This window comes from Miniopterus schreibersii (assembly GCF_964146895.1).
Source record: "Miniopterus schreibersii genome assembly, chromosome: 5".
Lineage (NCBI taxonomy): Eukaryota > Metazoa > Chordata > Mammalia > Chiroptera > Miniopteridae > Miniopterus > Miniopterus schreibersii.
This window is the reverse complement of record NC_138106.1, coordinates 57,912,471-57,926,485: the sequence shown is the minus strand read 5'-3', so window position 1 is coordinate 57,926,485 and position 14,015 is coordinate 57,912,471.

Here is a 14,015-nt window from a genome sequence, read left to right as displayed (position 1 = left end):
TGGGCATGTTATAATAAACAGAAAGACAATGTTATTAAATTTAATAATGTTGAAAGAGGCCAATGACCCTCAATTGATAATAGTGAAATATCTCTGAAAGCAACTCACACCTTTCTCATTCACTTTATTGCTTTTGTGAGAGATTGAACCTGGTTAGTGTGTTTTCATCTCTTCCAATCTTTAGACATTGGTGGGGTTTTCATTACATCGATTCTCCTTTGTCCAAATAACTGGTCATCTTTACACTGCAGTACACAACGTGATGGTAATACCTCTGGAGACCATGCAAAATATGAGGCCTGGATCTTGCCCAAAGAATAATGATGTCATTGAACAAGTTAGATAATATGATAGTCACTTTAGTTTGGCTAACCCACTAACCGTCTCCCCAACTTTCCTCTTTCTACTCTCAATATCTAGAAAAAAGTTGCTTTCCTAGGCTCTCCTGTAACAAGAGGTGGCCATCTGACTCAGTCCTCATAAATAAGGTAGAAGCAGACATGTGCTGAGTGGTTTCTAAGAAGGTTTTTGCTCTTCTTATAAAAGGCACAGGCAGAGCTGGCTCTATCTCTCTTCTTTCTTGTCTCTGCCTTAAATACAGGTATAATACCTGGGTTTGGGGGTGTCATTTGCATTTATGAGGGAAAGATCAAGAGAATCACATGAAGCTATTCCAAACATTCTTGAAGTACTAAACCAAAGCCAGCAGTCACTCACCTCCAGATTTTTTTGTTTATTTTAGTTTAACTAAAATTGTGGGGTTTTTTTTATTTATAGCCAAAACTCTTCTTAACCGATAGAAAGAGACAAACCATAACACCATAAAGCACCTGAGGCATACTTTCTTTTCATCATTGGACATCAGCAGATTATTTATTATGGACTATGATTTATCAGGCTTTTCTTGTCAGAGGTGATAAATGTGAGTTGAGAGGAAGGAAGACACTGCAGACAAGAGCAGCCATTGAAAGAAAGAGAGAGGGGAAGGAGCAAGATATATGTATGTGTACAGAATATTTAACTAGGGTCATTAGACTGAAGCACAGGAAGAGACAAGGTTGTCCAGATAAGGAAGGAGAGCATTAAAGAAGAGTTGGAGTGCCAGGAGGAAGTTTGTGTTTAGTGTGATATATAATTTGAAGCCATTATTGGATCATCCAGTGAACCAGCCATTTATTTTGTGAGAGTCAGCTCTATGGTAGGTTCCAAGAATATAAAAATAAAATATCTTGCTTCTGCCTCCAAGAGGTTACAGTTTAATAGAGACAAACGATATCAGGTTTTGGGGTAAAAAATAGAAATCATTACAGGTACATTAGACACAAAGGAATGTGATACAGTGAAGTGGATGTTTCCCAACCCCTTGGAAGGTATAAAAAGGTGAAAATCAGGAAGCTGCACTGGACAATTGAATTCAGCCTCACACCATGAAGCTGCGGAGCAAAGGGCAGCCGTCTGCTGGTGCTTGAGTTATTCACTGGAATGGTGTCCATGTGCAGGAATACTGAGGCTGCCCATTGCCTCTGCATACTCACACCCCATGTCCTGGATGGTAACGGCAAAATAAAAAATAAATAAACAATATTTTTTACATCGAGAGTCTTGGCTGCTAAAGTGTCTAAGTATAGTTTCTAGTTTTCTGATCTTTCTAACGAAAGAGATGGAAGAGAAATTTCATAGAGACAAAGAGAGACAATATGCAGGTTCTACTACATTGATGGACTTTTCAGGCACCAATCGGAGCAGTAAAGTGTTAAGGTCTTCAGTGAGAAGTCTAGGCTCCAAGGAGGGAGGTGGGTTATAAAGATTTCAAAGAAGTGATGACACTTGAACAGTGCTTTGAAAGGTGAGCTAGGTAAACAGAGTCCCAATTGTCATTCTAGGTAGAGTGCTGGGTTGAAAAAGGGAAAAGTGTAAATGCATGGACATTTGTCGTGTCTGGAGTATGGGGTACAAAGCGAGGCAGGAACGGAGGCAGTGCAAGTTTAGGGAGGACTGGAAAGGAAGTGTGTGTCAGATCATGGTGGGCTCTGGATGCTGTGCTGAAGAATTTGGAATGTATCTTGTAAAGTGTGGTAGAGTTGAGCCTTAAGCGGTGGAGAGCCATGAATGAATTTATGCTTCATAAGGGTAACTCTGGATGCATCTGAATACTGGGCTGGAGAATTTCAAGACTAGGAGAAGGAAGGCCAGTTAGGAGACTATAGCAATAGAAAGAGAGGAACAGATTCTTGAGCTGGGGAAAATCTTGCTATTAAGGGGAAAAAGATAAACTGGATGCCCTGGTAACTTCTTTAGCTGGAACGGTCACCTCTAGAACTTGCAATAAAGTGGAGAGGAGACAATGGAGATGAGTAGAGTGGTGCCAGTGGAGAGAAGAGATGACTATGAAAGTCTTGATTAGGAAAACTTGGAAGCAAGCATTTCTAAGTGGGATCAACAGATAATAGTAAATGTTGCAGGGAAATGCAAGTTTGAGGGGCTTAATCTAGTTCTTCAGGGGTCTGAGGAAAACAGAAAAGACAGAGGGAGCAAAAATTGCTCCACACTTTTCAGCTTGAAGGTCTGCGGAGACCGTGTTCTCATTGACAGTACTGGGCAAGTCACAAAAAATTACCAGTTTGAAAGATGGAAGAGAATGAATTCATTGTTGTCATGTTAAGGTTTAGTATTAAACAGCACATCCAAGTAGAGAATTGTCAATGTTCTTCAAATAAACACATGGTTTTTCTGTCTTCAATGGAGTTAGCTAACAATAGGTTGTCATTTTCTAATAAAATATAATTTTGTGTTGTGAAAAATATTGGTGAAGTTGTCACCAGATGGGGTCCAGGCCTCGAGCTGGTCTGCCTCGGGCTGGCCTGTCGTGTGTCGGTTCTTGACGCCATGCAGGAAAGATTTTACAAGATGAGTCCAGATGATTTTGAGAATACAGTTATTAAAGCTGGGGACAGTGAAACAAGGAAGGGCTTAGGGTAAAAGAAGCAACAGGAGAGAGCCTAGGTGGTGCTCTGCTGTGGCTCCCTAGAAATGTCATAGGAAAGAAGTGAGCCAAGGTGGGGCTGTTTTTAGTTCACTGGAAAGTCAGAGAAAAAGGGGCCTTGGGGACAGGTTCAGGAGCTTATCCTGGGAAGAGCTCCCACTGCCCACTGCTCCCCTGGTTGCAAGTCTTGTGAGGGAGAGAGTTTAGGGGAGAAAAGCAAGATGCTCACCTCATAAGGAAGAAAGGTGTGGGCGGGCTCCAGAGTGCGAGCCCATGCTGGCATCCTTTATCTTTAGGGTTTTTATCTCTTCTGTGAGTGGGAATCCTAGGAGAGGTCTCAGGGGAGGGTTGTTTGCTTGTTTTTAAATCCTCACTAGAGGATATTTTTTCCATTGCTTTTCAGAGACAGTGGAAGGGAGAGAGAAAGAGAAAGATCGATGTGAGAGAGACCTCAATTGGTTGCTTCCTGCACATGCCCCGACCTGGGCCAGGGATCTAGCCTGCAACTGAGGTATGTGCCCTTGTCGGGAATCTAACCCAGGATCCCTCAGTCCACGGGCTGACGCTCTAACCACTGAGCAAACCGCCAAGGCTCAGGGGAGGGTCTTAACAGAATATTCATTAGTTTTCCAGGTGTGTCTTTCAATATGTTGATTCATCAAAATGAGGGTTTAGGGGAGTTTGGGATAATTCTCTGGTCAGCTTCACTGCTTTGTTTTTATCTTGGGTCTATCTGGCTCTAATCAGGCTTTTTGTTATTTGTTCCCTGACTTCATCCATCCTTGGGTATGGTTGGCACAAATGACATTAGTTGGGTCTCTGTTCAGGGTGATTTAAGCTATTTATTCTCTGGTTAGGGAGGAGAGGTATAAACCCTTTGCTCTCAAGTCCTTGGCTGGGGAAGATAAGAGCTTGAGATCCACTAACTAGCTGTAAATTGGTCAAATTCTTTGGCCCTGTTTAATTATCTTGTCTCAGTTTCCCCATTCTACTTGCCAAGGAATTTTCCTAGCTTCTTACTATCCTGCCTCAAAGTTATTGAGCCTGGTATGCCTCTGAAATCAGAGACTGAGAGGATCATGGGAATGGGAAAAGTTAAATGTACCAGAAAGGAAAGAGACACACACAGGTAAATAGATGGGAAATCCAAGTTTTTTGGACATAAGTTAGTATTTATCAGGACTGACCAAAAAAGAATCTATAAAGAAAATTTTCTGAATCGAGACTGTATATCGCCTCAATAGCCTGCCAAGTGTTAATACCAGCCTCAACCTGAAAAGACAAAGCAGCATTTTCTATCACTATTTCCTGGGATTTGTCCATAGAAAATGAAGACCATACAGTGTGTCCAGGCCCCTCTCAAACTTGTTTTATTGTCTTTCGACAAAACCCTTTTAAAAACCATTGGAAATAGCTAAACTTAGTGCATTATTAGAATGCAAATTGATGAAACAGGACACATTGATCTTTGGGGCACTCCGTAATGAAAGTATTTTTAAAAGTTCAAAGGTAGAAAAAAACCTCACACATGTAAGGAGGAATTGTACCCTGACCTTTGCACACAGGGCTTACAGACGCGCAGTGAATCACTGGTAATTCAAAGGCAGAGGTAAATAATTTTTCCTGCTGTGGCAAAAAGAACACCTCTTAAAATTTCTTATCTAACTCAAATTGCCGGCCTTTGAAATGAAACAAATTGTCCTGCAAGTTCCCCAACAAGCAATTTTCAGTCTGGGGATCTTTCTTACCCATAATTGTGTTTATCTTCCCCTCATATTATACCACAACAACATCCAGAAAACACCTGATATATTTTAGACACTCAAATAAACATTTGTTTCTAATGTAGAATTTGCTGATATAATTTTTTCTACTATCATATTTCTCCATATCAAATTGCCAGACTTCTTTTATTTGAGATAAGGTCAAAAAAATGTTATAATTAAAAAATAAAATTAGAGCCAGCACAGTTTTTATCTACAACCAAAGCTGCACAACAGTTTTTAAATAGTTTTGGTTTTATTTATTTTATTGCTGAATTTAAATTATGCTTTGATTCACCATAAATATGACAGTAAAGTAACATAAAAATCCAGCATGTAGAAGAAATGAGCCTGTGATGTGATGTCAGGGATCTTTTGCCAGCACAACACTCTACCATCTTTTTATCTGTAGCCTAACATTTTGTCAACAAGGCATAAAGCCTTTCATTTCACACATACTGCTGGGAGAAATAATAGGGTGCGGTGCAGAATTACTGAATATGGGCTGAATACAGAAGTAGCTAGTTGCTAGTAGCTGATGGTTTCCTTAGATGGGGACTGGAGTAGTGTCCAGAAGAGGCGGCTGTCTCTTCGACCATGTCCTGGTGGTGTGGTTAATGACGGAGCTCTGTCAGCTTCCTGGGTCTAGTGACGAATATCATGCAGTGCTATTGGGAGACATCTAATCAGCAAAAACACGCCAGCGGGCTTTCATACGAAATGTGCATATGGGGACTGAGTCCACAACATCTCTCAGGTTTCCAAATTCCACAGCTTTCCACCCCAAATCATTCAGTTTGGGTGAGGCACAAAGAGGTTGAGGGTGGATAAATATTTTTTAAATATGTTTTTATTGATTTCAGAGAGAGGAAGGGAGAGGGAGAGAGAGAGATAAAAACATCAATGATGACAGAATCATCCATCGGCTGCCTCCTGCATGTGCCCTACTGGGGACTGAGTCTGCAACCCGGGCATGTGCCCTGACGGGGAATCAAACCGTGACCTCCTGGTTCATGGGTCCACCCTCAACCACTAAGCCACCCAGGGAGGGTGGATATTTAAATATGTGTTTAGAGCCTGAATCCTTTCCACAGTTGCTTCCTGGCTTTTCATCCGTCTCTGTAACATGCTGCTCTCAGTCTCTTCCTTTGGGGGGCTATCTCTTTTGCTTTAATTCTCCCTCTTGTCCCTCCCCATTGCTAGAAGAAGCACTCTCTACCCTCTGATAACCAACCATCGAATTGGTAAACTGGGTTGCTGTCTCCATTCAGATCATTACTTCCTAACCACCCTATCATTTAAGGGACACCCCCTCCAACACTAGGTAGTCTCTCAGCAATTAAAATTGATGTTCAGAGTGATTATCACCACTCCGAATGAGGTATTTTCTATCTTCTTGTACCTAACTCTTACATATTAAAAAGTCCCCATAAATACCGGAGGGGCTGGATAATTATCATGATCACCTTCCCCCTGGCGGGGTTTTCTCCCAGGAAGAGGCATGACCTCATGTATGTCAGGGAGTTCAAGAGGTTGGGCTCCTTAGACTTACTGGATTTATTAAATTTTCACCCACATTATTCCATCAACTTAGGGGTTTAAAATTTTTTCCTAGACAGGTAGGTGCCTGATAGGTTTATAGTTGGTCACATAGTTATCCCTTCTTCTGTCTTCCGGCATCCCCTAGTGCACAGACAGATCCCCAGTTTCTGTCACGGTCTTGTCTTTGCACCTGTGTCTTAATCAGACCATGAAATTCTTGGTTTATCTTAGACTGAGTCCTCATGTTGCTTAATTCTTTCTGGGTTTGTAGACTCTTTTCCTTTTTCTCACCCTCCTTTTTAGGGCTACCCCTCAACCTTGTCTCCATCTAAAGTTCCCTTCTTTATAGCATCATAATTTTCTTCTAGAGTAACTAAAGGATTGTTGTTACTCCTGAGCAGAAAGTCTGAGGGTGACAGTAAAGAACTTGACATCCCATTAACACAATGGGGACAAGGGTATTGACAGAGGCTGAGATTTTGAACCAGGATGCCTCTGTTTCATACATGAACCCTCTGTATGGAGATAATCACTTCAATAGCTTTGGAACATGTACTAAATTTGACTTTCTAGTTCCAGAGGATAACATTCTCAGGTACAGTCTCAGGTTTGCTTGAGAACTCTATTACCATGGATAATAAAGAATAAAGGACTATAATAATGTGTTTAATGACTATTTATGTTGAGGAAATAACCAAATAATCCAGTTTTAGGGCTCTTGTGAAATTTGTGAATTTTACCTGAATAGCCTCCTAAGAAGAAAAGCAACACTGCCATGGTGTAGAAGTCCTCTTGCCAAGCTCCCTAACTCACACCTGGCCATTTATACCTGCCCTGATGTATCTTCCTTCCATGAAAAAGAAATGAATCCAGCAGCCTGTTAGTCAGCCTCAGTGGGAATGGGCACTAAAATTTTACATTAGCCTCAATACATTGACTTCGAGATAGAAATCATTTCACAATCTTTGAATTCCTAAGATGAAAACTGAATGAGGGGAGATGAAGAGGGAAGATTGCATGAGAGCATTTCTTGTCTTTCTCAAACCTCTCTTGCATCTAAGAGAGAGACCGTTTCACCAAGGGAAAGCATCCTCAGCAACAGGTCCTCACCAGGGCTCCTCCTCCCCTCTGATATTCTCTGTGCCGTAGGGAGGAATGAGAGTTGAGAAAAGCAACTACCCACATTCGAAGGGCTTTTTCTTTGCTATTGTTATGGACTAAGTAATGTCCCCTGGAAATTTATAGGTTGAATCCTTAACCTCCAATACCTTAGAATGTGTTTGCATTTGACAATAAGGCCTTCAAACAGGTAATTAAGTCAAAATGGGGTGGTTAGGGCATGCTCTAATCCAATCTGACTGCTGTATTTATGACAGGAGGTTAGGACGGACGGATGGACGTGGGGGATGTGCGCACAGAGGGACAGCCATGCGAAGAGGCACCGAGAGGGCAGCCAGAAAGAGAGACCTCAGGAAACCAAATGTGTCGACGCCTTGATTTGGAACTTCAAGCCTCCAGCCATGAGACATAAATTTCTATTGCTTAAGCTGCCCAGTGTGTGGTATTTATTGTGGCAGCTCTAGCAAATACAGCCATCCAACAGCGTTTAATGGGAGGCAGTTTCTGTCATTCTTACCCAGCCACTTTACCTTCTCTGTGCTCTCTTTTTATTTTTTTATTTTTTATTTTTTATTTTTTTATATATCTTTATTGATTTTAAAGAGAGGGCAGCAGAGGGAGAGAGAGATAGAAACACCAATGATGAGCGAATCATTGGGGATGGAGCCCGCAAATGTGCCCTGACCGGGAATCGAACCTCAGTCTCCTGGATCCTAGGTCGATGCTCAACCGCTGAGCCACGCCCGGCCAGGCTGTGCTCTCTTTTTAACCTCTTGCTCCTTCCACTCCCAAACTCAGAATTCTCTGTTTACTTCCCCCAACTCTACCCACCCATGGCATTTCGTTTTCATATGCTCTCCTCCGTATCCCTCTCCTATATCGCATGTCTCCCATCTTTTCCTCAGGGAACCAGAAAGTTCAAGCAAAACTAAATCTTTTAAAGCTAAGCCTTTCCCTGGGGAATCCAACTATTGTTTTTATATACACTAGACTGAAACACACCTCCTTACATCTTGATCCTGAGAAAATCACACTGGTGAAGACTCAATTACAGCTGCAGCAGCAAAAAAAAACAAAACAAAAAAAAAGCATCATAAGTGATAGAATCGCTTACACTTCAAATCTATACTAGATTATCAAGTTCATCTTCTGAGATTACCAGAATCACGGGAACAGATTGCTTCCCCATGAAGCTGATACTAATGCCCGCCAAGCTGCCTGTGGAGAAAACCTGGCTCCATTCACTTCTTCAGTGAATCTCCAGAAATGCTTCCTTTGGTTTTAGTTGAGTGAAGCATGGAAGACTTAGCAAATGATAGGCTGTGTTTTGATAGTGAGCCAGCGGGGCAGGGCCTTTTGATAGTTCTGTGCTCTGTAAACTAGCTAACACATTGCTGATGTTCAATAAATGTCACATATTGTCAACTCTTACTCAGTGTCTAATGAGGAAAATGCCTTGGCGTGCATTGCCTCAAAGCTTAATCAAAAAGCTGTGCAATTCTGACACGTACTATATAATAGACACTTTTACTTAAACTGCTAGACTGTATACATTTGTATTAATGACACATCTTTAAATGACTCCAATTTGTTTATAGTGACAACAATAGAAATCACTGAAATTACTATCAGTAACATAAAGAATTTTTTAAGTAGGCCAGTACAGTATTCACAAATGTTATGGTGACACCTCAAATGATGGCTGACTAATGTATCTTGTCCATTCAAGCCCCTTGGTCTTTACCCATGATCTTTCCTTTCCTGGGATTTTTTTCCTTCCTGCGCTGGATCTTTCTTCATGGAAAACTCCAATTTGTCTCACTGGGAAACTGTCCCTAAAAGTATCTTCTCCCACCCAAGAAACAATGTCTGATATATCTTTATAATTCTAGTACTTGGAATAATGTATATCGAATGTGTTCAAAATACATGGATTCTGAATGTGCCTACAACACAGGAAATGCCCAATAAATAGTTGTTGACTGAATAAATAAAACCTGAATCATAGCCTGGCCGGCCGTGGCTCAGCGGTTGAGCATCGACCTAGGATCCAGGCGATTGGGGTTCGATTCCTGTTCAGGGCACATGCCCAGGTTGGGGGCTCCATCCCCAGTAGGGGCATGCAAGAGGCAGCCGATCAATGACTCTCTCAGCATTGATGTTTCTATCTCTCTCTCCCACGCCTTTCCTCTTTCTGAAATCAATAAAGATATATTTTAAAAAAACAAAAAACCAAATGATAAATCTGTAAATTCCCCATTGTCTACTTTTTGGTACTGTTCTATGGCGGATGTACAAACTAGCAGATGAATGGGAGGGAAGGGGGAGAACAAAACCCTGGGCAATATCTCAAGATGACAATGAGCCCCCACATAATGGGGAGGCCCCCTCCTCCCCAAACCAGGTAAAATCAGTTCCATCTTTCGTAGACCCTGAACTAACTATATCTGGTAAAAGAGAAGTCGATTCCCCATGTGTTAAATTACATTACAAACCGCATTAAACTTAACGCATCTCAAGCTATAGCAAGTTTTTACATCCGCAGCAGTCACACTAAAAATTAAGGCAAAATCAGAATACATTTCTTTAAGATTTTAGCTAATGTCCCCTAATGAATCCAGCTCCTATTTTAATATATAATGGCTATATGCCCCCATGTCCGGGTGAGAGCAACACTCAAGGCTCAATAGTCTTGATGGTAAGAGGGAGCATAGTGTACTTAAGAAGACAAGAAAGGTAAAAGAGAGACTATATCTCCTGGTTGCACTCAGCAAGGCTTTGTTCCATTCAAAAATTGAGAAAAAATTTTCTTTTAAATCTCCAACTTCCAAAGCAAAACAAAATCCATGCATATAGAAATTCAAAAGTGGTTTCTGCATTATACCAACTGAGTCTAAATCTGACACCTTGTGCCTCACTGAAGAGCCACTTTCTGTACATAGCACAAGACTTTACAGAAACCCTTCCACATTCTTGGGATGTCATTCCATGTCATTCTCTGACTAAAGGGAAGCCAGTAACTGGGCACAATGGGTTATTCTAGGAGGGAAGCAGCACCCCTAACAGGTTTGACCTGATAGTGATGGCACATTGTACTCTGGCTTATAAATTATAACTAATCTAGCTGCAGTCAAATCTATTTAAAGTTGACTCCTTGAGCCAGGTGCTATGGTAAAAAAGATATATATATATATATATATATATATATATATATATTTTTTTTTTTTTTTTTTCTCATAGCAACTCTTTAAGAATCTCAAATAACGTCATAAAAATAGGTGCTATCACCAGCTTGTTTTCAATAGGTTGAATGCAGTTGAAAGCTCAGTACAATGTTTATAAGGGTTAGTGTCCTCTCCTGCACCACGTTGGATGACCTTTCACCTTTTACTGACGCTGGTGATGTCATCCAACCATGGCAGGTTGTGCCATGCCCTCTAGCACTTCTTATCAGAATTTTATAAATGAGTCTTTCGTTCTCCTAAGCTTTGTAGTTTATTGGGCCTGATTGCATTGGTGGCATGACTCAGCAGGAGGTAATTTCAGCTGGCTCCTTCACAAAAAGTTTCTTTCTTCTTAAAATTTTTAAAATATTTCATCTGATTTCACATATTTTCCTTCTGACATTTATACTTCATTGATATGGAAAAGACAATGGAGCTTACTAAGGTCTATCAGATCATATTAAAGTTACAATTTCTAAGTATAAAGCACCAACATTGTAAACAGACTCCACTGATGAACTTCATTAATTCATGCCACCTGATCCTTCTATTTTTCAAAGATAGATATTCAAATTTTATTTCAAAAAGCATTTCTCTGTCTTTATCATTAAGATTGACAATTTTCATGGTTGCAACGTTTTTTTAATATAGATCATCAGAAGAAAGAAGCTCTGGGGAACACTATTTAAAACCCAAACCTCAGCATAAAAACAAAACTGTTACATTATACTTGTCTTTTGCAGCCAGTAGGATGAGACTACATACTGATAGACCCATGCAAGAAAATACTGACTCAGTTTAATGCAGTACAGTTTAATCTGAAACAGTTGATTTAGTTAAGTTCAATCACGTTCATTGAGGGCTATTAGCAGACAGGCACTGTGCTAGGCACAGAAGACATACAAATAGCAGTCAGATGCAGGACCAGCCTTCAGGAAGCCTGTAATCTGCTTGAAACACTTAAATGTACACCCAGGACCATTATACAAGGAGACAGGGCCCAAATACTAAAGGTATGCAGATGAAAGAAAGAGCAGGCAAATCTGTTTTGGGGATCAGAGAAGATTTCACTCACCAGGCTAGACAACCTTTCCTAGCCCATGAAGGACCTTGTATTAAACTTATATCTCTCCTGTGAAACTGAGTTGCCCAGGCCACCTTCACCTGTGGGCCAAATTGGGGGACACATTCACCTAATTTGTTTCCTTTCACTCGTTTGTGCCTCTAAGCACAAACAGCCTGTTCTACTTCTGCTGCAGTTTCACCCTGAAATTTCTGAATGTTCCTTGGACAAATTATAAAATCTCTCTGAGCCAAATTTTATTCATCTGTAAAATGATTTAAAAAAAAAAATACCTTCACCATTGAATTAACATGAGGGTTACATTAGATTATATATTTATTTCATACATAATTCATGGAAGAACTATTATTATTTTATACTTGCATTGTAAATCCCATCTAATCACTCATTTTGTGAGAGAAGTAAAGTAAAAGAGAGTATGCAACCTTGCTCCCATCCCTCCTCCAGACAAGCCCTACTTTAGGTCCATGAGTTGAAGAATGATGGAAGAAAGAGAAGAGAAGAAGATGGATTTCTCCTTTGGCTCTGTGCACTTCAAGTAGCAAAGTATTTTGCATTTGATTTTCTTGAGATCCCTCTAGTCTGTTACACAGCTACATATTTATACCTCTCCACTGGCAATGGAGAGGGCAATGGTTCTTACGCCAGCAAAATCTCTTACACATGGACATATGGGATAAGCTGCCAAGACTTTGCTGCGCTGATTTCCAGGTATCTGTCTTCCCAAGCATCCCATCACTAATAAGAGGCATAACCCCCAGCTAGGTAAATCCAGGTTTCTAAACTCTCTTTACAATTCAAAAACAGACAACAAGAAAGTTGTCTTCTATCACTTGTACATCTCTATACCTACTTGTTGCAGACTGCATAATCTTATATATATATATATATATATATATATATATATATATATATATATATATATGTTTTACTCGTTTCAGAGAGAGAAAGGGAGAGGAAGAGATAGAAACATCAATGATGAGTGTCATTGATCGGCTGCCTCTTGCACGCCCCCTACTGGAGAACAAGCCCACAACCCAGGCATGTGCCCTGACTGGGAATTGAACCCTGATCTCCTGGTTCATAGGTCAGAGCTCAACCACTGAGCCATACTGGCCTGGACAGACTGCATAATCCTGATGAGACTGGCTGACATAACTGATGCATAGTTTGCTGTTAAGACTGAACTGTATGATGACGGATTCATTTGGTTAACTATCAATTGCACCACTGAAAAGGATAGCTGTTTGAAAAATAAAAATGAGAAAAGTTCTGGTTTTACTCATTATGTTCTCTTGTTGGAAACAAACAAATTTTACCATGCAGTTAAGCATTTCTTTGTTTTTAATTAAACTTTATATATTCAGATATCTAGAGTCACACACACACTTGTAAGAAATAATACAGAGAGATCCTGTGTTTTCTTCACCCACTTTCCCCCATGATAATATTTTGCCTAACTATAGTGTAGTATAATATAACCAGGATATTGACATTGATATACTCATGAGATAACCTATTAATCCTACTCCAATTTCCCCAGTCTTATATGTATTTATTTGTGTGTGTTGAGAGAGAGATGAGTATTTATTTCTATGCAATTTTATCATGTTAATAGTCACATATCCACCACAGTCAAGATACAGAACAGCTCCATCACCATAAGGGTCCCTCATATTGCCTTTTTATAACCACACCCACTTCCCCAACCTCCATCTTTAATCCCTAACAACTACCAAAATGTTCCTTACTTCTATAATTGTGTCATACCAAGAAGGTTTTATAAATGGACACATACAGGTAAGTAACCCTTGAAATTCATCCAAGTTGTTATGTCTATCAATAATTTTTATTATATTATTATTGCTGACTAATAATCCATAGTATAGATGTACCTCAATCTACTTAACATTCAGCTGTTGAAAAACATCTGGGTTGTTTCCAGTTTTTGCATATTATCAATAAACCTGCTATGAACATTCTTACAAGGGTTTTTGTATGAATATAGATTTTCATTTCCCTGAGAAAGATGCCCAACAGTGCCATTTCTGGGTTGTATGGTAATTGCATGCTCAGATTTATAAGAAACTGCCAAAATGTTTTCCAAAGTGACTGTACATTTTATATTCCCACCAGCAATGTATGAGTTCCCCCCCTTTTTTTTACATCACATTAGTCTGTGTGAATGACAAAATTAGTAAATAAGTACATGACCCATGTAAAAAACAGCTTGTAAAATGTCAATCCAGAAAGTCCAAAGGGTAAAAAGGCAGGCGCTATATAAAAAAAGCTATCTCAAG